Raw genomic sequence first — 22745 nt, 5'->3', positions numbered from 1 at the left:
GGGGCACACTTGGGCCTGAGAGCAGAATGTAGGAAGCAGGAGAGGGAGTCTGGAGGAACCAGTATAAGTTATCTGACACACCTGGATTCCTAAAGCAAGACCGACCTCCTTCTTACCCCTCTGACTTCTTACCTCTCCATGACTCTTTTTCCCCAGGTTTAAGAATAAACCTGGCCATCACTCAAGGCTTCATCCTCAAAGGGCATCCCGCAGACCTCTTGCCCCATAGGTTAAATAATGCTCACCACTTTGCACAATCTCCAGGAATGTAGCCTGACCTCCACCTAATCCAACTGCCTGCTGGACAACTTGACCCAGATGGCCACTGGCACTCTGAAATCCACAGATCCTAAATCCAGCATAATCTTCTGCAACCTCAGGCCGCAAACTGGCTCCTCTTCCTCCCAACTCATACTACTTCACTTGGAAACACCATCCTTCCCCTAGTGACTCAATCTTGCAGGTCAGTCATGCTTCTCTGTGCCTTCCCTTTCTCACCTTTCCCCTTCCCCATTGGTTGGTTGCAAAGTCATCTACCTTCTCCTTCAAGTGTGCTTTTCTACTGCATGTACAGTCTCATGACCAGGTTGTAGTTAGGGGTCTTTAAAAGCGTTTTACCTGGACTACTGTAATAAATTCTTAACTGTTACCCTAACTCCTGTCCACTCTGTACCCAATCTAATGTACAGATAGTTGAGTTTGTTGCACCAAGTTGCCACACTAATTTGGCCATCATCTTTGCCTCTGTTCTTCTTGACATTTGAGAGGAGGGAACAGTCTGTAAGATAAATCTTCCTAAAGCAGTGCTTGTAGCAGGGCATGAAGCATATGTGACAACCTGAGGCCCAGAGAATCTGCTTGTCCACATAACCTACCTCTCACAACCAGTGCTCTAAGAAGCCTTTGATGACTCCCCTTCACTTTCTGTTTAGTAGAACATAACACTTTGCAGCTTTCCATTCTAGGCTGTTTCCACCATGTGTTCCTAACTCATCTGTTCAGGCTTTTATCCTACAACTAGCCCATATACAGCCTATTCTCAACAGCCTGTTCTGGGATACAGGTCATAATCCTCCCCATTCGTGTCTTTGCATGTACTTTCTTTTACTTAAATTGGCCTTCCCTCTGTTGATTCCCCAAGATCTGCTTGTTCAACATCTGTGTACCTTTCAGAGAATAGGCCATAGTCCTCTTCCTTTAGACTCTCTTTTACAAAGTCCCTTACAAAGACTTCCTGGATTTCCCTAACCAAATAGGGTCTTTCTCTCCTTTAAGTCTCTTTAAAAAAAAAAATAACTTTCAGTACTTTGATTTCACCCTGGTCTTTCAAGTATTTGTCACTCTGCTCATGGCTATATGTAGACTGTCTTAGGCTTTTATTATACTGTAAGCTTCTTACATGCATGGCCTATACCTCCTTCAACTGTTTCCTGTACTGTCAGTATTAATGTAGTGCATCTCACAGAAATACTCTTCATTACTATTTTTAAATATTGATTTATTTTTTAAAAATACTTCTTTGGCCACGTTGGGTCTTAGTTGTGGCACTTGGTCTTTGTTGAGGCACATGGACTTTCCGCGAGCTGCCATCTGAACCTCACGGCCTGAGTAGTTGCAGTGGGTTCGCTTAGTTTCTCTGAAGCAGGTGGGATCTTAGTTCCTCAACCAGAGGTCAAACTCACGTCTCCTACATTGGAAGGTGAATTCTTAGCCACTAGACCACCAGGGGAAGTCCCTGAATTTTGACGTACGATACTTTTCTCCCTCTAGAAATAATTATCCCGGTACTTTTCCATTATAACTGTATATCTCTTATGTGTAATTCCCTTGGCAGGAAGGGGTGAAGTTTCATTATTATTGTTGGTTTCTTGTCTGCTAAGATGATGGTATTTATCAGAGCATGTTTCATCCCTCTGAATCCTTACCATTCTCCTTGGTAACTTGGTGGGAGATAAAGACCAACTGGGCTTCTCAGGTGGCTCAGTGATAAAGAATCTGCCTGTTGATGCAGGAGATGTGGGTTCAATCCCTGGGTCAGGAATATCCCCTAGAGAAGGAAATGGCAACCCACTCCAGTATTCTTGCCTGGGAAATCCCATGACAGAGGAGCCTGGTGGGCTACAGTCCATGGGGTCACAGAGAGCCAAACATGGACTTAGTGACTAAACAACAGCAACAACAAAAATCAACTGATCTAGTCTATTTTATAAATGAATATTGCAGTTAAATTGTATATGCAGCATATGTTGAAGAAATGAATGAATGATTGACAGAATGCATGCATAATATGACTGCTACTAGGCATACCTTCTGTCTCACTGGGTGTCTCATTCTGTTCAAATTATGACTCTGCCACTACTGAGCTAAGAGACTTCAGAAAAGTCACTTAATTTCTCTGAACCTTAGAGAGTATGGACCACATTTTCAAAATTTTAAGTTGAGGAATTCTTATAAAGTGAAATCTTACTCAGACATGCACTAGTAAAACTGATGAAATAAGAGAAGTATATTTGGCTGAAAACTGGGGAAGCAGCTTTGGGGACTAAGATGTAAAAACCAATAGGCGAATGTGACCTTGAAAGTCCATCCCACAGTGAACTCCCTAATTAACCACTTTGTCAAAGAATACAGTCAGGGTAGAAGATTCAAACCAGTACTGACTGGTAGGGGTTTCTGAAATTCTAATTGAGAACGTTAAAAATGTGAAACTGAAACCACTTCATACTCATTAGGATGGCTGTCATAAAAACAACAACAGCAACCCGGAAAATTACAAATGTTGGCATGGGTGTGGAGAAATTGGAGTCTTTGTGCATCACTTATGGGAATATAAAATGGTGCAGCTGCTGTGGAAAATAGTATGGTGGTTCCTCAAAAAACTAAACATAGAATAACTACATAATCCAGCAATTCCACTTCTAAGTACATATCCAAAAGAATTGAAATTAGGGCCTTGAAAAGATACTTGTATGCCCATCTTCATAGCAGCAACAGGTTCTGTGTAGCCAAAAGATGGAAGTAACCTGAGTATCCATCGATGGATGAGTGGACTAAGAAAATGTGGTCTATACATGCAGTTGAATATTAGTTAGCCTTAAAAAGGAATGAAATTCTGACACATGCTACAATATGGATGAACCATGAACTAAGCCAGATGGAAAAGGACAAATATTGTATAATTCATACCCTATGTATTTGTTTGAGGTGCCTAAAGCAGTCAAATTCATAGAGACAGAAAGTAGAGTAGTAATTAGCAAGGGCTGGGAAGTGAGAATGATGGGGAACTAGTGTTTAATACTTATAGTATTTGAGTTTTGGATGGTAAAAAAGTTCTGGAGATGGAGAGTGGTGATAGTTGCACAGCAGTGAGATTGTACCTAACTTCCACTGATTTATACACTTAAATTGGTTAAAATTTTATGTATATTTTAGCACAGTAAAAAAAATATCCCCTAAAATGAGAGACAGAAATAGAATATATCAGTTTTGGAATTAACGGCAGTATAGAGAAAATCTACACATTGCACATGGTACCCAAAATTAATTTCAAAATATCTAATAACAAAGTTGTTCTCCATTTTAGCATATGGAATTTCTTGAATGCTGACCTCAGGCTAAAGTCCATACTTACTGGAGAAAGACTTTTGTTGTTGTTTTTGTTCTGTCGCTAAGTTGTGTCTGACTCTTTGTGACCCCCTGGATTACAGCACGCCAGTCTCCTCTGTCCTTAACTATTTCCCAGAGTTTGTTCACATTCATGTCCACTGAGTCAGTGATGTTATTCAACCATTTCATCTTCTGCTGCCCGCTTCTCCTCTTGCCCTCAATCTTTCCCAGCATCAGGGTCTTTCCCAACAAGTCGGCTCTTACTATCAGGTGGCCAAAGTATTGGAGTTTCAGCCTGAGCATCAGTCCTTCTAATGAATATTCACATTAGGAGTGACTGGTTTGATCTCCTTGCTGTCGAAGGGACTCCCAAGGACCTCTACAGCATTAAATCAGTGGTCATTCCAATGCCTTATAGGACCAGATAGGTTGTTCCTTATTCACGATAGTAGTCTCTGAATTCTAAGACTCCAGGTCTTAATTTCTATCAGAAGTCAGGAGAGAACCTCTGGAACAAAGCTAAAGACTGTGACCACATACCACCACCCAATCAAGCTTGTCTAGGAAAGAATCTATGAGTCCAGAGTCAGCCCTGATAGCCCTGGGTGTCAAACCTTAGAAGAAAACTCAGTCACAGTAGCTCTGGCTGGGGCAGTGTTCAGCCATTGTTGGCCATAAGGTGCAGGAGTAGTATTGAGGTCACAGCTTGGAGCCAGGGCTGGCACCTCCCAGAGACAGCATAGATTGGGTCCATAGGTTACAACTTGTCCTTTGTACCTAAGCTATTTCTGAAAAAATCTTGCTGCTAGATAATTAACAGGCAATCTTGTCATCTGCTATATATTCATTTGGCTGTCCTAACACAAAACAATATTATAATATAAATTTAGACCGTTCAAGACCAATATGGCAGCTTTAAAAGAGTCAGACATGAGCTTTGGTGATCTTATTTTCTCTACTATCTTAGAGTGTGGTCCTTATCAGGACCCAAGATGGCTAATCATATTTAGCAGCAAAATTAAGAAAAAGGGTTGGAAGACATGCTTTTTTAGTTCAGTTCAATCCAGTCTCTCAGTCATGCCTGACTCTTTGCGACCCCCTGGCCTTTTCACGCCAGGCCTCCCTGTCCATCACCAATTCTCATGTCCATCGAGTCAGCGATGCCATCCAGCCATCTCATCCTCTGTCGTCCCCTTCTCCTCCTGCCCCCAATCCCTCCCAGCATCAGGGTCTTCTCCAATGAGTCAACTCTTTGCATGAGGTGGCCAAAGTATTGGAGTTTCAGCTTCAGCATCAGTCCTTCCAATGAACACCCAGGACTGATCTCCTTTAGGATGGACTGGTTGGATCTCCTTGCAGTCCAAGGGACTCTCAAGCGTCTTCTCCAATACCACAGTTCAAAAGCATCAATTCTTCAGCGCTCAGCTTTCTTCACAGTCCAACTCTCACATCCATACACGACTACTGGAAAAACCATAGCCTTGACTAGATGGACCTTTGTTGGCAAAGTAATGTCTCTGCTTTTTAATATGCTATCTAGGTTGGTCATAACTTTCCTTCCAAGGAGTAAGCGTCTTTTAATTTCATGGCTGCAGTCACCATCTGCAGTGATTTTGGAGCCCAGAAAAAAAAGTCTAACACTGTTTCCACTGTTTCCCCATCTATTTGCCATGAAGTGATGGGACCAGATGCCATGATCTTAGTTTTCTGCATGTTGAGCTTTAAGTCAACTTTTTCACTCTCCTCTTTCACTTTCATCAAGAGGCTTTTTAGTTCCTCTTCACTTTCTGCCGTAAGGGTGGTGTCATCTGCATCATCTGAGGTTATTGATATTTCTCCCAGCAATCTTGATTACAGTTTGTGCTTCATCCAGCCCAGCGTTTGACTTTTTTAGTTACAACCCTCAAAATTACATGCATTCCTCCTGCTCCCATCCCAAGACCAGGGGACACTCAAAGGCAAGGAAAACTAGGGGATGGGATCAATTCTGAGTGTCCATGTATTCAACTAAAATTGAAGGGAAGAAGTTGGAACTCCCAGACCTGAGCATTCTCTCTACTTAAAATACTGGTGATCACTTGCATCCGACCATCCAAGTAGATGACCTGGATCTAGAGTATTGGGTCCTGTCAGCAGTCTTTGTCCTGGACTAATCTTCTGGTTGTGAGTTTACCTTACACTTAATTCCTCGAGGGCTCATTCTTAAGAGTCACGGAATGGTTATGCTCTAAGGTTCTCAGTTACCACCTGACCCTGTACATCCATCTTCATTCCTGAGTTTGACAAAACATCCTATGGCTCATTTCATTGCCACAAAGGCTTCCCTAGAGATCAGTAGAATTAAGTACAGTTTTCACACTCTACTATGTCTGTCACAATGAACATGTATATTCCCTATACACCAATAAGAAAATCATTGTCCTCATTTTACCAGCAGGTAATAGAGGCTCAGAGCTGTTAAGTAGCTTTCCTCAGGTAACCCAGTGACAGAAGTGGGATAGCATACTTTCTTGCAGGGAAATTATGTCACTGGAGGGTTTTGTGCAGAGTTGTGTTGGGATGTGACTTCTGTTTTAAAAGCGCCACTTGCCTCCTATGTCCAGGAGAGTGAAGCACAGCAAGGGTGGAAGCATGGATGGCAGTGGTGAGGCCACTGTGAAACGGAGGAAGGCTTGAGGTTGGTATAGGCTGGAAGGGAGGCCAAGAGAGAGGTTCAGAGTTTGGATGTAGTTGGAAAATGAACCTGATGTGTTGATGGTTTGGGTGTGTGATGTAAGGGGAAAATATGTGAATTTTATGGTAGGATTTTTAAAATATTTATTTATTTGGCTGTGCCAGGTCTTCATTGTGGCACATGGGATCTTTTAGAGCGTGTGAACTCTTAGTTACGGCATGTGGGATCTAGTTTCCAGACCAGGGAGCGAACCCAGGCCCCCTGCATTGGGAGCTCAGAGTCTTAGCCATTGGACCACCAGGGAAGTCTCTACAGTTGAACTTTTGTGTTTCAGTGGTGATATCTCATAGCTTTCAGAAACAGTATGACTAGAGTGCAATGAAAGGATGATCAGACAGAGATTTGAGAAACATTCACAGTAATGCCAGTAAGATGACTTTAAGGAGCCTCCAAAAAGTGTGTGTGTGTGTGTGTGTGTGTGTGTGTGTGTGATGCAAGTGTGCAGCTAGAGAACGTAAAGGAGAACTATTGGACCTTCAGCAGTGTGAAGACTTACAAGGTGGGAAGAGGAATGAAGAATGATACAGCGAAAATGGGATAGTTTGTCATCAGTTCCAAATTACTAGATTTTATACTTTGTGACTCAGTCTCTGAAAGAGAATGAATCAACATAGTACTACTATCGCTATTTTGGGAAGTTTTCTATTAATGGTGCTAATACTCAATTCTATTTTTGATTAAAGCGTTTGATCATTTGAATCATCACTTTAAACATCTGACAGTTGACAGAACTTCAATTTAGGAAATTAGAAGGGTGGTTGGTTTACTTTTATCTTTTTGTTTCAGGCTGCTTAATTTGTGCTTACGAAAAATGTGTTACATCCACCTGTGATGTGCTATTCTGTTCTTCCCACAGGCACTAACCTCATTCTTGTTTGGATTCAGTTTTTTTTTTTTTTTTTTTTTGTATGTATGTATGTATAAAACACTAAGATTAATGCTCACTTTTAGAATTATAAATAATAGAGGTAAAACTAGCTTTCAATGGCTTTTCCTTTACGTGTTTGAAAGACTGAATATTGGTGCAAATGAGTATTACACAGGAAAGGCCCTTGTGTGCAAACAACAGATCCAAGATTTAGCTGCAGAGTGAGAAGTCTCCTCTTTTACAGAAAGAAGCATTTAACTATTCAGGATGTTCTCAGTCTGCATTGATAGGCTCTAGACTTGCAGACCCCACGGGAGGGGAGTGTAGTGTGTTCCACAGATACCCTCCAAGTTGACTGTGATCTGGATTTGATTTTTCCTCATGGTCCTAGGTCAGTAATAACCTCTTCTTGGTTGCCTCTCATTAGCTGTGATCACCATTGTGCAAACTCACAGTGATAATTTGATCAGGACTCCCCTGCATCTCTTCACCCTGTAAAGTGTCTGCTTACACTGTTTTACAGCCCACACAAATTTTCTTTGACCTGAGAATGCTTCCCACTCCTACTCTTAACCTTCTCCTACTGCTTCGTCTGAACACATTTAGTGATTGAAAGTGTGCTTCCGTTATGACTGTCATCATCAAGAAATATCTCCTACTACATCATGGATTCCAGACTGAGAATTTTTAAATTTAGGAGGTGCAGGTTTCAAAAACTGTATTTGTACATTCTCTTACCAGTTCTAATTAACATAAAGTGAAGGACCTGAGTGAACTTGTAGCAGCCATAGCCAGCAACGAGAGCTTACCGTATGTCAAGCACTTTATATATTTTAACTTGCTTAATCCTTACAACAGAATTCTGTGAGGCAGATATTACCACCATGTTCATTTTACAGATGAGGCAGCTGAGCCTGAGACCACTTAGTTAACATGGTCAAGATCCTACAGGCAGAAACTGGGTTCGAACTCAAGCTGTGTGGCTCCACAGCCCACACGGAGTGCCTACACTCCTGTCTGTACTTCCTCACAGTGAACACGCCATTCCTGCAGGTTGTTTCATGTCCCTAGCTTCTGGCCCCGAACGGCAGTAGCTCACTGTCTGACACATCCTCCGTCACTGAGAAATCAGAAGTACCCTTGTCCATCTCCAAATGCTTCCCAGTTCAACATCTCCAGTTGAGAATGACCAGGGGAAAAATGTTTATAAAAATATATATATACATACTCTCTCCATCTATCATCTGTCTGTCTCACAGCTTGTCTAAAAGTTTCATGCATTTTTAGAAATTTATAACTTTAAAAACACACAGCAGCACAACTGATAGGTAAAGAAAAGGATCAGGTGATGAATATGAGATAATTTTGTAGGTGTGTTTGTAATGCTCTTCTTCATTATTTGTGAATAAACAATTTTGAGCTTAAAATATCTTGGATTGTTTGATAGTCATTATTAAGTAAGATAAACTCTGCTGTTTACCCATATAGCAATTTTTTTTTTTTTTTTTTTACAGTGCAAAGGTAAATGACTTCAGCCTGGGCTAAATCTCAGAGTCATGCATCTGAAAGTCAGGATATTTTCCATGTTTATTTTTGGCTGTCAAATTCAGACCATCAGGCTCGTTGCCCTTTTACCAGCACCAAACCCTTCCTCAGGGAAGCCATAACAAGTACAGATATTTAGTAGAATAAAAAGAAGCTTAGGGGTTTTGTATTTGCTATGCTAGATCCACTTCACTAGACTTTGTTCAATTGGAGCTATCTCCAAGGTCATCACACAACTTGAACACCTTAACAAGGTTGCAATGTGAACTCTGAACTCTGTTTTTCTTTTTTTTTAGATGGAAAAGCTAGTATAGTATTGTGTAATTTTTATTTATTTATTTTTAGCCTTTTTATTTTGTATTGGGGGTATAGCCAGTTAACAGTGTTGAGATAGTTTCGGGTGGACAGTGAATGGACTCAGTTATACACATACATGTATCCACTCTCCCCCAGACTCCCCTCCTCCCATCCAGGCCCCCACATAACATTGAGCAGAGTTCCTTGTGCTCTACACAGTAGGTCTTTGTTCGTTATCCATTTTTAAATATATCAGTATGTGCATGTCCATCCCTAACTCCCTAACTATCCCTTCCCTCTAGCTCCCAACCACCCCCACCCCCCACCATGAGTTCCTTATCTTAAGTCTGTGTGAACTCCATTTTTAAATGACTGCTTTCACAAGAATGTTACGACAATGCTCTGGGATATGTAGGAGGAGGAATACACTTACTTAAGGAGGAAAAGGGGTCAGTGATAAGATGTATTCTGAAAGAGATATATCTGGAATTCCTCACCCCCACCTCAGTTTGGTTCACTTATTGCAATAGCCTACTTGTCTTAAACAAAATATATTGTATAATCTTATTCAACATCTCGGGTGCTATCGACACCAGGTAACAATGTTAGGTTTTGTTCTTACCCTCTACTGCCTATTACATATCTGTTTTACAACATGCTGCCAGAACTTGAACAACACAGTAGATGAGATACCTTGATATCCCTGAGGACCTAAAATTTAGGCCTTTTATTATTAGAACTATTCAATGATGATATAGAGATTTAAAATAAGAATTTCCCTTTGACAGCTGTGAAGTGACAGACAAACCTACATACTCTGGTAGAGCAAAGTGTTGAAATGCATATCATAATTCAGACAAAATGAAAGCAACCCACAAAAGATGTTCTAGTAGTTTCTTGAAATCTGATTCATTGAAATTGCCTCAAAATATTTTTATGTCTCAGAAAATAAGGCAGAACATACTTTAAAAAGTTTATCCATAGTGTGAGTATGTATTTTTATTATTTTTAAGAAATCAACTATGCCAGACATTTTTACTTAACCTTTGCCCTTTTCTTGAGTAAGGGTTAGAGATGATTAGAGATGGTTAAGAGGAATAGGGCATTGCTAGCACTTTCCAGGCCCCTTTTTGTGAGGGAAGATTACTGTCTTCTGCAACTGGAATTTCTGGTGGCTTCCTGCCAGGGCAGTTTGCTCAGCCCAATCTGTGGGAAGGAAAAAACTATTGGATCTGAGTAGCTAATAGATTTCAGAATTCTTCATGCAAGTGAAAATGATACTCCTCAAAGTATAAAAGGATCTTCTTGGATGCATTAGTGAGAAAAATGAAGTGCACTTTAACTTAAATTTTTTAATGTCTGCAAAAAGATCCAGTGGCTTAAAGAGAGACTTGTGTTTTATTTCAGTTCTTTACAAAAGACATTGAAAATATCTTTTCAACATTGCTGTTGTTATGCTGTTTATTTAGATAAATTCTCTTTCACAACTGAGACTGACTTCAAGTAGTGACAGTGTTGCCAATGAAATAATACTGTTGACACAGGTACTATAGGTAAGTGCAGGATATATGCTGAATTGAAGTTGGGAAGAGGTGGAATTTAGATTAAAGAAATAATTTAAAGAAGGACAAAGACTTCCTAGAAAACAGGCTTAACTATAGATGATGGGGTAAACCTAAGCAAAGGGAAAAATAGCAAGAAAAAGTTCAAAAGGAAAAAGCATGTACATGCTTCCTAGTGGAATATGGCAATTTAAAAAATGCAATTGGAGATATACATACATATATAAAATGAACTGGATAACTGAATCAAGTATTTTGGTAATTATAGAGGAAAAAAATCTTGCAAGCCAGGGCAAGCATGGGCTCAAATGTTACAAATTGGTTAAATTCGCCATCTAATTACTCATTTCTTCATATTACATTGCTTGTATTGTCTTGGGTTGTATTTTGAAAAGCAAACTAGAACCAAAATTACATTTCACAGATCTGAAAATTAAAACCACAATACATCTATTAATATCAAAGGTTACAAAGTGAAAGTGAAAGTGGCTCAGTCATGCCTGACTCTGTGAATCCTGCAGGCCAGAGTACTGGAGTGGGAAGCCTTTCTCTTCTTCAGGGGATCTCCCAACCCAGGGATTGAACCCAGGTTTCCCACACTGCAGGCGGATTCTTTACCAGCTGAGCCACAAGGGAAGCCCAAGAATGCTGGAGTGGGCAGCCTATCCCTTCTCCAGTGGATCTTCCTGACCCAGGGATCAAACCCAGGTCTCCTGCATTGCAGGCAGATTCTTTACCAACTGAACCATGAGGGAAGCCCAAAAGTCACAAAATTGCTATGAAAAACTGAGAGGCGAAGTCACATTCATGAGACAGTCTCGTGTTTAGGGCACGGACTAGAGGAGCCAATGTAGGCTGCAGAGGTTGCTCAGTGTTTGAAGCCCAGCTCTCAGTCCCTGTTCAGGACGCTCGGATACCTCCAGGTGATCCCCTTACTGGGGAATTAACTACTCAGGGTTGTTGTAAAGATGGGGAGATAAAAGTATTTGTAAAACATGAAGCATAATGATTCCTAGATAGACTTTTAAATGGCTACATTCCCTTCTTTTTATCTCACACACACATACCCCTTTCATATTTAATTCTTGTTTTGTTTTTGACCTCATCATGCCCACTGCAGTGGAAGAACTGAATCTTAACCACTGGACTACCAAGGTAGTCCCCATATTTAACTCATTTTAGAGAAAATGTTTATACAAAGGTTTTATGTGAAGTTTGTTTTTTGCCTACTATTTCAAAGCAATTTATATCATCAAAGTTCAATATAATGCAATATTGGATTGTACTTCAGCTTTTATCATGGGATTGACTGGTACATGGAAACCATATGTATGAGGCAGATGTTAGCCCTAGATGTTTTTATATCTATGAAATTCTGCTAATATTTTTAGTTTTTGTATATGAAAATGGTTAATTTTCATATGAAGTACATATTTCTCTTTTTTCTTTTTGCTCCACAAAAATCAAGTACCTTATATAAAACTTCTGGTATTGCCATTCTACTGGCAATGCCTATAGCAAACTAGAAATTCTTGCAACTGAAACCAGAAACCTGATGATCTCTACAGAGACATCTTTTTAAAGTGATGATCTCTATTTAGCAATGTATGAATATTACAAATAAATTATTGTGGTAAAATTTTAATGGCCCAACAGATGTTATTCTCTCACATATCACCAATTTGAACATGCTTTACTTATGATAGAATACCTTTTTTTCTTTTGGCCATACCAGACGGCATGCTGGATCTTAGTTAACTGACCAGGGATCAAACCGATGCCCTCTGCATTGGGAGCTAGGAGTCTTAACCACTAGACCGCCAAGAAAGTCCCAAAATACATTTTTAGCAATAAAGTACAATAAACAAATACTTCCCAACTCATGAAACATATGAGAGAAAAAGGTCATTTGTATTTAAAACTTTTGAGACTACAGTGCATATTCACAAACTATTGACTAGTGTCCAGAATGATAATCTGGTTAATCAAATGAGTTTTTAAAAGTTGCCATACCAATATTTTAGTGCCAAATGGAAGTTCAGTATAAATGAGTTTTACTACTAAAAATTATGTTATTACCACATTGGATTCTTTACATGTATGAAAACATTTCTACATTTCTTCATAATTACTGTGGAAGAAATTTGGCAATGTCACCACTCATTTCATTTTTTTCTAACAAAATAAGAGCTGCTGGTTTTTCAGTATCTACTGTGAACCAAGAGGAGACAGCAATGGCACCCCACTCCAGTTCTCTTGCCTGGCAAATCCCATGGGTGGAGGAGCCTGGTAGGCTGTAGTCCATGGGGTCGCTTAAGAGTCGGACACATGCTGGTTCGCGTCTTTGGGTTGGCATGCCCTCACACCTGGAGGATGGATTCTCCTGCTATTTTCTAAATAAAGTAGAGCTGTAACACTGATTTGTCTAAGAGCTATATCACAGTCTGTCCAAGACCCGAGAGCTGTGACGTGCCGAGGGCTTTAATGTCTGTCACTCCAAATCTTTGTCGTGACGAGATAGAACTGAGGAGCATAAACTCGCCTGACATCTATGGGACTGAGTGACTTCACTTTCACTTTCCCTTTCATGCATTGGAGAAGGAAATGGCAACCCACTCCAGTCTTCTTGCCTGGAGAATCCCAGGGACAGAGGAGGCTGGTGGGCTGCCGTCTATGGGGTCGCACAGAATCAGACACAACTGAAGCACCTTAGCAGCAGCAGCAACTGTGAACCAAGAACATGATATAGACGCCACACACACTTCCTAATCCTGGCAACAGTCCTACAAAGGTTATGGGGTGCCCTCCCATCTCTTAGTACAGTCACAGTGCAGGTGACAGTGGCCGTGTAACATAGTTGGCCATCAGATCTAAGAGGAAATTATTAGGATGGTTCCAGAAAATCTCTTTTCTAAGGGAAAGCCAGTTCAGCTGACATGCTTTCTTTTCTTCTTTCCATCACTTCTACCGAAGCAAACCTACAATGCATGAGGTGAAATAGCTCATTACCAGTTGACAAGCACACATTAAGGTTGGCTGAACAAAAACCTGAGAAAGCATCATGTTCTTAATGACGTTATAAAACTTAAGAGTGGGCAAATGAGACCTGCCTGGACAGCCTACCACTGACACAGGTGATAAAAATAACCCTTGTTTTTCAGGTTTCTTATTCACGGATGAATGCAACTCTCAACTGATTCACCTGCAAAGAAAATGTTGACCTTTCAGTCAGTGGTTGAGAGGAGGCAACCCAGCTGATAGAAAATAGGACAATAATTTGATACATAGGTATCAGAATTGTTAATGACTTGATTTAAAAGTGCTTTGAGAATCCTGGGTTTTAAATGCTATGTGTTTATGGGAAGGTCCAATTGTTTGGGGTTATTGAAACGTTTCCCTTACTTTTATTACAATATATTTTTACTTGGGCAGGTATCTCTAACCCTGGACATCAGCTTACTTATCTTTGTTACAAAAGAATCACACTAGATTATCTCTAGGATTCCTTGCACTGAGAACTATTAGAATGCTCTACATGTTGGCCTATAGTGAAACAACAACATGGCCCCCAAATGCATAATTCCTTGCAATCTTATGAATACTAGTGAGCCATATATTTGCTTGCAACATTGAATTTAATGCATAGGAATCACATTATACCTGAGACTTGGAGGAATAGTCCAAACAGACATGTAGTAGTATTATGCTCTCTATTGAGATTTAACAGAAAAGTTCTGACTAGAATCACTTAGAGAACGTGGACTCAACCTTGAATTTTGCTTTTCTAGACAGATTGTGCTTTTTCAGAAAAAAGCAAACAAACGTGCTATACAAGTACAGTGCAGAGCTTAATAAAAGCCCTCTTAGCCAACACTGGTGATTGGTGGATTGAAAAAGTAAATTAAAGCAAAGAGATTTCTTAAATGTTGCTGCATACCTTAATGTTAAAATAGCTTGAACTGCAAATGTACAGTTGACCCTCACATGGGGTTTGAACTGTGCAGGTCTACTTATATGCCAGTGTTTTCAACAGTAAGTACTACTGTATTATTTGATCCTTGGTTGATTGAATTCGTGGATTTGATGTGGACAGTGGATACCCAGGAGCTGCATAAACAGAGGCCCAATTATAAATTATACTCAAATTTTCCACTGTGTGGTGGGACCGCTAACCCCTCTTTTGTGCAAGAGTTGACTGTATTTGTCAATCTTTTGAAATGCAAAATAATTGTGGATTTTTACTTTTTCCAGGTTTTTATAGTTGTCTTGCTTACACCTAGTTTGGCAGCAGTTTTATTTAGTGACATTTTTTCAAATTGCATGGGTTTATATAATAATTAACATAATTACAATAACAAGTTCAGTGGGTATAAAGAGGCTTGGGCAGAAAGGCATCTGACTACACAGGCATGGAACTTGTAGTGGGTGAAGTTCACAAGGATAGTAGAGGAAATTTTACAAGTTTGGGGCATATACTGTGCTGTGGAGGGACTCCCAAGTGGCTCAGGGGTAAAGAACCTGCCTGCCAATGCAGGAGACATAAGAGATGTGGGTTCGATCTTTGGATCAGGAAGATCCCTTGGAGTAGGAAATGGCAACTCACTCCAGTATTCTTGCCTGAAAAATCCCATGGACAGAGGGCCTGGTGGGTTATAGTCCATGGGGTAGCAAAGAGCTGGACACAACTGAGCACACAGGCATTTATGTGTATATATATATATGTATTCTGTGCCATGGGCATATTTTAATGAAGGAATGAGGAGCATCAGTTAATCTGGCAAATTAAGTAGATGTCATGAGAGCTCCTATGTACCCATCATCTGTGACAGATATTGCTTAATAAGATGTAAAGCTATTTTGCTCACTGTTTTAGAGCACCAGTCTTTGGAGACTGGTGAATTGAACATTAAAGTGTTACAGATATCTTAGAAGCTCTCACCCCATTATCCTTCCAGTTAAGTTCTGATGAGCAGATTCCTTCCTTACACTATATTTTGTTGATTGGCTCCCTTATGTTTTCCTCTGTGTCCAAGTCTCTGACTTGTTTTTGATCCAGGTATCTCAGTTCCTGGGCTTCACAGGTGGCTTAGTGGTAAAGAAAACACTTGCAATGTAGGAGATGTGGGTTGCATCCCTGGGGTGGGAAGATCCCCTGGAGAAGGAAATAGCAACCTACTCCAGTATTCTTGCCTGGAGAATCCCAGGGACAGAGGAGCCTGGCGGGCTGCCATCTATGGGGTCGCACAGAGTCGGACATGACTGAAGTGACTTAGCAGCAGCTGCAGCCAGTGTTCTTGCCTGGGAAATCCCATGGACAGAGGAGTCTGGCGGGCTACAGTCTATGGGGTCGCAAAGAGTCGGATGTGACTTAGATAAACAACAATCCCAGTTCCTACAGTCTGCACAGGGATCGGAAGCTGGTCCCTAAGCCCCAAGTCCCATAGACCGGTCAATGACAACTGTCAGGCTTGCCCTGGATAACGCCTCCAGAATCAGATCCAGGTTCTGAGTCTATTGTTTTGTGACCTTGGATTATCTTAATTAATATTACTTGGTCTTTGCTTCCTTTTCTGAAAAAGAAAGAACACTCATCTTGCAGGCATGGGAAGTGCTAGCAGAGGGCCTGCACAAGTAGGTGATGAAATGCTTGTTTTCTTCCCATTCCCTTGATTTCATATTCCTGAAATGTAGTCAGAGCTCTGACTACTTACAGGAATGCTTGTAGAATGTCCTAGAGGCTGTCCACCTGCCCGCTAGGATCCTTGCCCATGAAGAGCTCCGAACATCTGCTTGCTTGTCCATATTATCCAATGAAGGGGCTTCCCTGGTAGCTCATTGGTAAAGAATCTGACTGCAATGCAGGAGACCTGGGTTTGATCCCTGGGTCGAAAGATCTCCTGGAGGAGAGCATGGCAACCCTCTCCAGGATTCTTGCCTGGAGAATCCCATGGACAGAGGCGCCTGGCAGGCTGCAGTCCATGGGGTCGCACAGAGTTGGACACGACCGAAGTGACTAAGCGGTGGCAGCAGCCAATGAAGGGACCTCCCTGGAGTGCTTACTTGGCTGTCAGTATCACTGGTTGGCTTGGGCAACCATCCATTTCCCATGGCTCCCTCAGCATTTATTCTTTCCACCTTTGAATTTCTCTATAATTGATTTTATCATTCAACACAGATGAAACATTTGCCATATACTGGCACACTGTCATTGAGTTGCTAAGTCCTGAACTACTTTTGTGACCCCACGAACTGCAGCACGCCAGACTTCCTTGTCCTTCACTATTGCCCAGAGTTGAAGGCTGAACTGGCACATTAGGGTTCTGCAGAGGAATAACCAATGGACACAGAACACAAAATATACATATACATATATATATATATATATATATATATATATATACACACACACACACATACAGAGAGAGAGAGAGAAAGAGATTGAGATTGACTGATTTTAAAGAATTGGCTCAGAGGATCATGGAGCCTGAGAAGTCCCAACATCCACAGTCAGCAAAGTGGAGACCTAGGAGAGCTGATAGTGCAGTTCCAGTCCAAAAACTGGCGGGCTTGAGACCCAAAAAGAGCGTGTTTCAGTTTGAGCCTGAAGACTGAAAGACTGAAGTCCACCTCAAGGCAGTCTGGCTCGAGGTCCTTCCTCCTCAGGGGAGAGTGTCCCTTTTGGTTCCATTCAGGTCTTTGCTTGGATGAGGTCCACCCACTTGGGGGAGGGCAATCTACTGAACTCAGGCTACCCATTCAAATATTCTCATCCAAAAACACCCTCACATACACTGGGAATATTTGACCAAATATCTGGGCAGCCTGTGGTCAGCTAACATCACACTGAGCACTGGGCTGGGCATGGTTCACAGTCTTGTCATCATTTCTGGTCTCAGAGAAGCCAGTGCACCTTTTTCCGCGTCCTGCTATTCCCACCTGTGCTCCCGGGCCTGTCCTTTCCTGTTGCTAAGACCTACCCCACCCTCAGACCTCTCTCACACTTTCGGTTTACCCCTGCTTTTTCTCTACCTAAAAACATGTTCAGGTTTTTCCTTCACTTTAAAATAAAGGTTCTCTTCTGTCCTTTGAGCTTAACAACCCATCCTCTTTTTTTAGTTCAAAAAGAGAAGTTTATATTCTCTGCCTTCAGTCATTCACTAAAATCCCTGGTGATCTAATTCATCTTATTTCTTCTGTCTTTATATTCCTTATAAAAGTCAACAGTGGCTTCCTCAAATCTAACAGCTTTTGTTCAGTCTTCACTTTAATATGTCATTAACTTTTGTAAAAAGAAATTCTCTTTGCTTTGGCTTTGGGTGTCTACCTTGTTCTCTGCTGATTTGAGGGGTTTCACTTTCCTATCCTGTCCAATTAGGTAATGTCCTTCTTTGCATTTTGTATCTGTTTTGGCAATTATCAAATTCTACTCCATGTTTTAGTTATTTCTCTTGCACAGGTTTAAAAGGCAAGCACCTAGCCCCACTACTTACTCTTCCCTGCTTGATCTTTCTCCAGAGCACTTATCAGCATCTCACAAAGCACAGAGTTTACATATTTATTGTCTCTCCTCCTTTTCCCCATGGCAGGAAGGAATTTGGCACTGTTTTTTCACTAACATATCTCCAACATCCAGAGCAGCAACTAGTGTTCAGATAATAGCTGTTGAATTATTACAAAGATTAGGGCTGTTCAGTGCATAATTATCTATAAAACTAAAACATCTGGAAATAAAATATCTAGTAATAAGAAAATAAATCATGATACATCCATGAGATGGAATATTGTGCATTTATTGAAAGTCATACTTTAAAACTTTAGTGGAAAATGCCCACATTAGGTGGAGAAAAAGCAGGCTAGAAAAATATATGTAAAGGATCCTAATTTTATTTAAAATATAAAGGAGGGGATATACACTAAAATGTTATCAGTGGCTGTATCTGTGTAGTGAGATTAAAAGTGACTTTTGGTTTTCTCTGTTATTTTTGCATTTTGTAAATTTTCGACCAATTCCTTTCAACAACAGCAAAAAAATTAAAGATAGAAAACTGTAAAGCTTTGAAAAAAATGCTTCCTCTTCTCTAGTCTCAATGAATTTCTCACTTCAATTAAAGATACTATTTGCACTTTTGGCACTGATTATATTCTGCTTAGTATTATGTGTCTTTATTTCTGCTAGGCCCTACACTTTCTGAAATCAGAAATCATGTCGTATTTTTCGTAACTTTCAGAGCCTACCATACCTGTCTTTACATTCTATAACTGTTTGAAAGAAAAAAAATTGTATAATATTTTAATAGCTGAAAATAATGTACAGTGTTAGTTGCTTAGGGAAACCATCAAATCATGTAATTTTCTTATGTCTCTCATGACTGCCTTGAAAATACTCAGATTTAGAGCCATGTTAGGATGATAACTGTGGGCATCCTGTATTTTTATTTGCTGGTTCAAGATGGTGACATAGGAAGATCTTGATTTCACTGCCTCCTATGGACACAACCTATCTACAGCTGTTTTTAGAATAATTTCCTCTGAAAAAACCTAAAAACTGGCAAAGCAAACCCTTCACATGAGGCAAACCAGAGAGAAACCACATTGAAGCAGGTAGAAAAGGCTGAGATACAATCTCACTGTAAACCCCGCCCCTGGCACAGCGACCTCTAATCAGGAGGGAATGTTGCAGTGAAAAGGAAAAAAGAGGAATGAGTGAGCTTATTCCTGAGGAGTGAAGGGTTCGTACCCCACATGGGGCACCCCAGTTTTTAAAACCAGCACCTGAGAGAATGATGACTACAGTACAAGCATTTTTATCTGTTTATTTACATTTACAAAATGTAAAAGTTTACTTACATTTTTTATTAATTGTTGGTACATTACATGACAACTTCTGATTCTGGAGTCAATCTGACCACGATAGTCAATTTGAGGAATGGCCACTAAGGTAGTTAGGGTAGGCAGTTGTTACAAAGTGACCATGGGACAAATGGATCCAAAACACATGGCTCAAGTACAGAGAAGTTTATTTCTTGCTCTCAGGGATAAATGTTTTTGGTTGGCAGGCAGGTTTCCTCCATACCTTTAGAGTCCCAGTGTCTTCCATTTTATGGCTTCCCAGGTTATACAGGATATGCACTGTATACTAATTTTATTTACTCATCTCTGCTTCCAGAAGGTCAGATTGTAGGTTCAGTGAGGTCAGATTTAGCAAATAAAAATACAGGATGCCTACTTAAATATGAATTTCAGATGAGAACACATACTTTTTTTTTAGCATAAGTATACTCCACATAATATCAGGTCCATAATTATACTAGAAAATGATGTGTTATCTGAAATTCCAATTTAACCTTGGGTCCTGTATTTTATCTGGCAACTCTTGTGTGGGTTGGGAGTAGGTCTATCTCATTTAACACAGAATCTCTAGAATCTGAAACAGTACCTGTCAACTTTAAGATAAATCTCTCAGTAATATTCAATAATATTTAATGAATAATTGATATTCTGCTTGTCAAGGTGGACCTATATGAGCAAAGAATTTTTATTATAATTAATTAGAGCAATACTACTATTAGTAAGAATATGTATTAAGTATCAGCCAAGAATAGTTATTATTAATATTACTTGTTATCAGAATACTTATTAAGTATCAGCAAAGCATACTTACCAACAGATGAGACCTTAAAATGTATCAGCATTTCAAACCATAAATGTTTTCAGTAAGGTAAATCGTTAAAATCTGTCTTCGCCTAGATGTCTGCGCAGCTCTGCCTCTTGCTTTTTTCAGGTCTCTACTCAAATGTCATTTCTCAACATGTCTTCCCTGTCCTCCACATCTAACACTGCAGCCCTACCCCTCTGTTACACTGTGAGGTTTCCTGCTGTATTTTTTCTCCTTTGCAATTAGAGTGAAGGTACTATATACTTATCTTGTTTACTGCCTCCCTCTCCCACTAGAATGTAAACTTCATAAGGGCAGGCATTTTCCTTCCTGTTTTAGCCACTGCTAAATTTCTGGCTCCTGGACATACTCACTTAATATTGGTTGAACGAATGACTGAATAAACACCGTTGGTTCTTGTTAGAATTTATATTTACCATTCATTTGACATTCACTTTACATGACGAGAGGTGGAATAAATCTCACAGTATCATGATTCTGCCTGCATCTACTCAGTTCACCAAGTCCTGTCAATTCATGGAGTCTATCATCTCCACGTCTTTAAATCACACTCCTTACTTCACTGTCCCTGTTGTCACATCCACAGTGATTCCTATTTGTTCCCTGAATTAAGTCAGAAATTGCCTCATTGGTCTCCTTGCATGCTGTATTCCCATTCCACTGCATCTTTCCAGTTGTGACTGAAGTTATTTTCCTAAAACGAGATTCTGATTATATTATTGCCTAACCTCAAAACTCTTTCTATCACTCAAAGATAAAATTCAGAATTTCTAACTTGTACACATGAAACCCTCTATGAGGTGGTCCAGGCTCAACTCCTGCCACTCTTCCACACGTGTTCCAGCCCCACGGATTTCTGTCTGCTCAAATGTCAATACTTTGTGAGATTAGCTGCTCTATTCTCAGTACCACAGAGCTCTTTGTATATTCTCATGATACTTATTTTAAGAGCTATAAGCACTAAGTAGTATTTCATCAATTTTATTTTTTAAAATATTTATTTGGCTTAGCCAGATCTTAGTTGCAGCATGCAGGATCTTTAGCTGGAAGCATTCAAACTCTTAATTGGGGCATGCGGGATCTAGTTCCCTGACCAGGGATTGAACCTGGGCCCCCTGCTTGGGGAGCTCCAAGTCTTAGACACCGGACCATCAGGGAAGTCCCTCACTGATTTAAAAATGTACATTGCTTTCTCTTGTAACATCTTGAAAGTTGGAATTCAACTTTCAATAATTGCATCTTACAGTGCTGTCACCAGAAGACAGTTGTGATGTAGCTGTCATAGCCTGCACATCCGCAAACTATGTGATTATTCTTGGTGGCAGTTGCAAACCTTAGACATTTTAGACAACTAAGCATTTAAAGATAGGATATAAATCCTATTTGTGGTCTGAAAACCTTTCACGAACACCTTCTAGTTGGATCAAGAAAGCACCAGCATCAGAACTTGTAGAATGGAAGAATTACTGAAGACAACAGTGGAGTATGCTTTTAAAGCATGTTGTATCACTAATACTTCTGGTTGGTAGAATTCAATACAGTATGGAAAAATTCATACTGATAAGACAGCAATATATCACAGTTTATTATTAAAAAATTTTTTTTTGGTTGCACCACAAGACATGTGGGATCTTAGTTCCCCAACCAGGATGGAACCTGGCATCCTGGCAGTGGAAGCACCGAGTCCTAACCACTGGGAATTCCAGGGAATTCCTATGTTGTAATTTAATTACCAGCATTTTTTTCTTTCAGTAGTCCAAAAATAATGGCATGTCTTAGAACCCATGGTGTCTCAGAATTGATAAAATATGGTGTGTTATCTTGCATTTCTAAAACAATCTTCTAAGACAGGTCTTGCTGTATCCTATCTGGGGTCTGCTGACTTATGAGTGTATTTGCATTATCTATCTGTCTTTCCATAATTACTGCCATGTTTTAGGTTCCTTTGATAGAGAAACTGTTCCACTGTGATTCTAATTCTCATTCTGGATATGTTCATTTTCAATACTCATCTTGAGTTGCCTAAGACTTCAACTATTACTGTGAAATACTGCTCGTTGGAAAAGTCTAATTTCCGTTTTAAAAAAATTAATTTATTATTCATTTTGCTGTGCCAGGTCTTAGTTGTGGCATGTGGGATCTAGTTCCCTGACCAGGGACTGAACCTGGGACCCCTCCATTGGGAGTGCGGATTCCTGGCCAGTGGACCGACCACCCGGGATGTCCCTCTTGTTAACAGTAGTCTCTAGTAGCATTTTCCACCCCCATGAGGATTGATATTATATAATTATATAATTGGTATTATATAACATCATAAATTAGGATGACCAAAATTAAATTTCCTTATATATGTATTATTCAAATACTTTCTGCTGAATAATTTCACATCTGATGTTTTTTGCTTATTACTTCACCTTTTGTCTGATGTTCTCAAACTCTCAACATCACCGACTGCTG

At 40.1% G+C, this 22745-nt stretch overlaps 1 long non-coding RNA gene across 1 annotated transcript in view; it reads right to left on the bottom strand.

Moving 5' to 3' along the window:
- LOC133049248 (uncharacterized) overlaps positions 1 to 22745 on the bottom strand; it is a 54441-nt gene extending 31696 nt beyond the window's left edge. The window contains exon 1 of the long non-coding RNA XR_009691254.1: positions 22703 to 22745. This is a non-coding gene — a long non-coding RNA (uncharacterized LOC133049248). The remainder of the gene's footprint in view (positions 1 to 22702) is intronic.

The sequence above is a fragment of the Dama dama genome, chromosome 30 (assembly GCF_033118175.1).
Source record: "Dama dama isolate Ldn47 chromosome 30, ASM3311817v1, whole genome shotgun sequence".
Lineage (NCBI taxonomy): Eukaryota > Metazoa > Chordata > Mammalia > Artiodactyla > Cervidae > Dama > Dama dama.
This window is presented reverse-complemented; position numbering and strand designations above follow the sequence as displayed.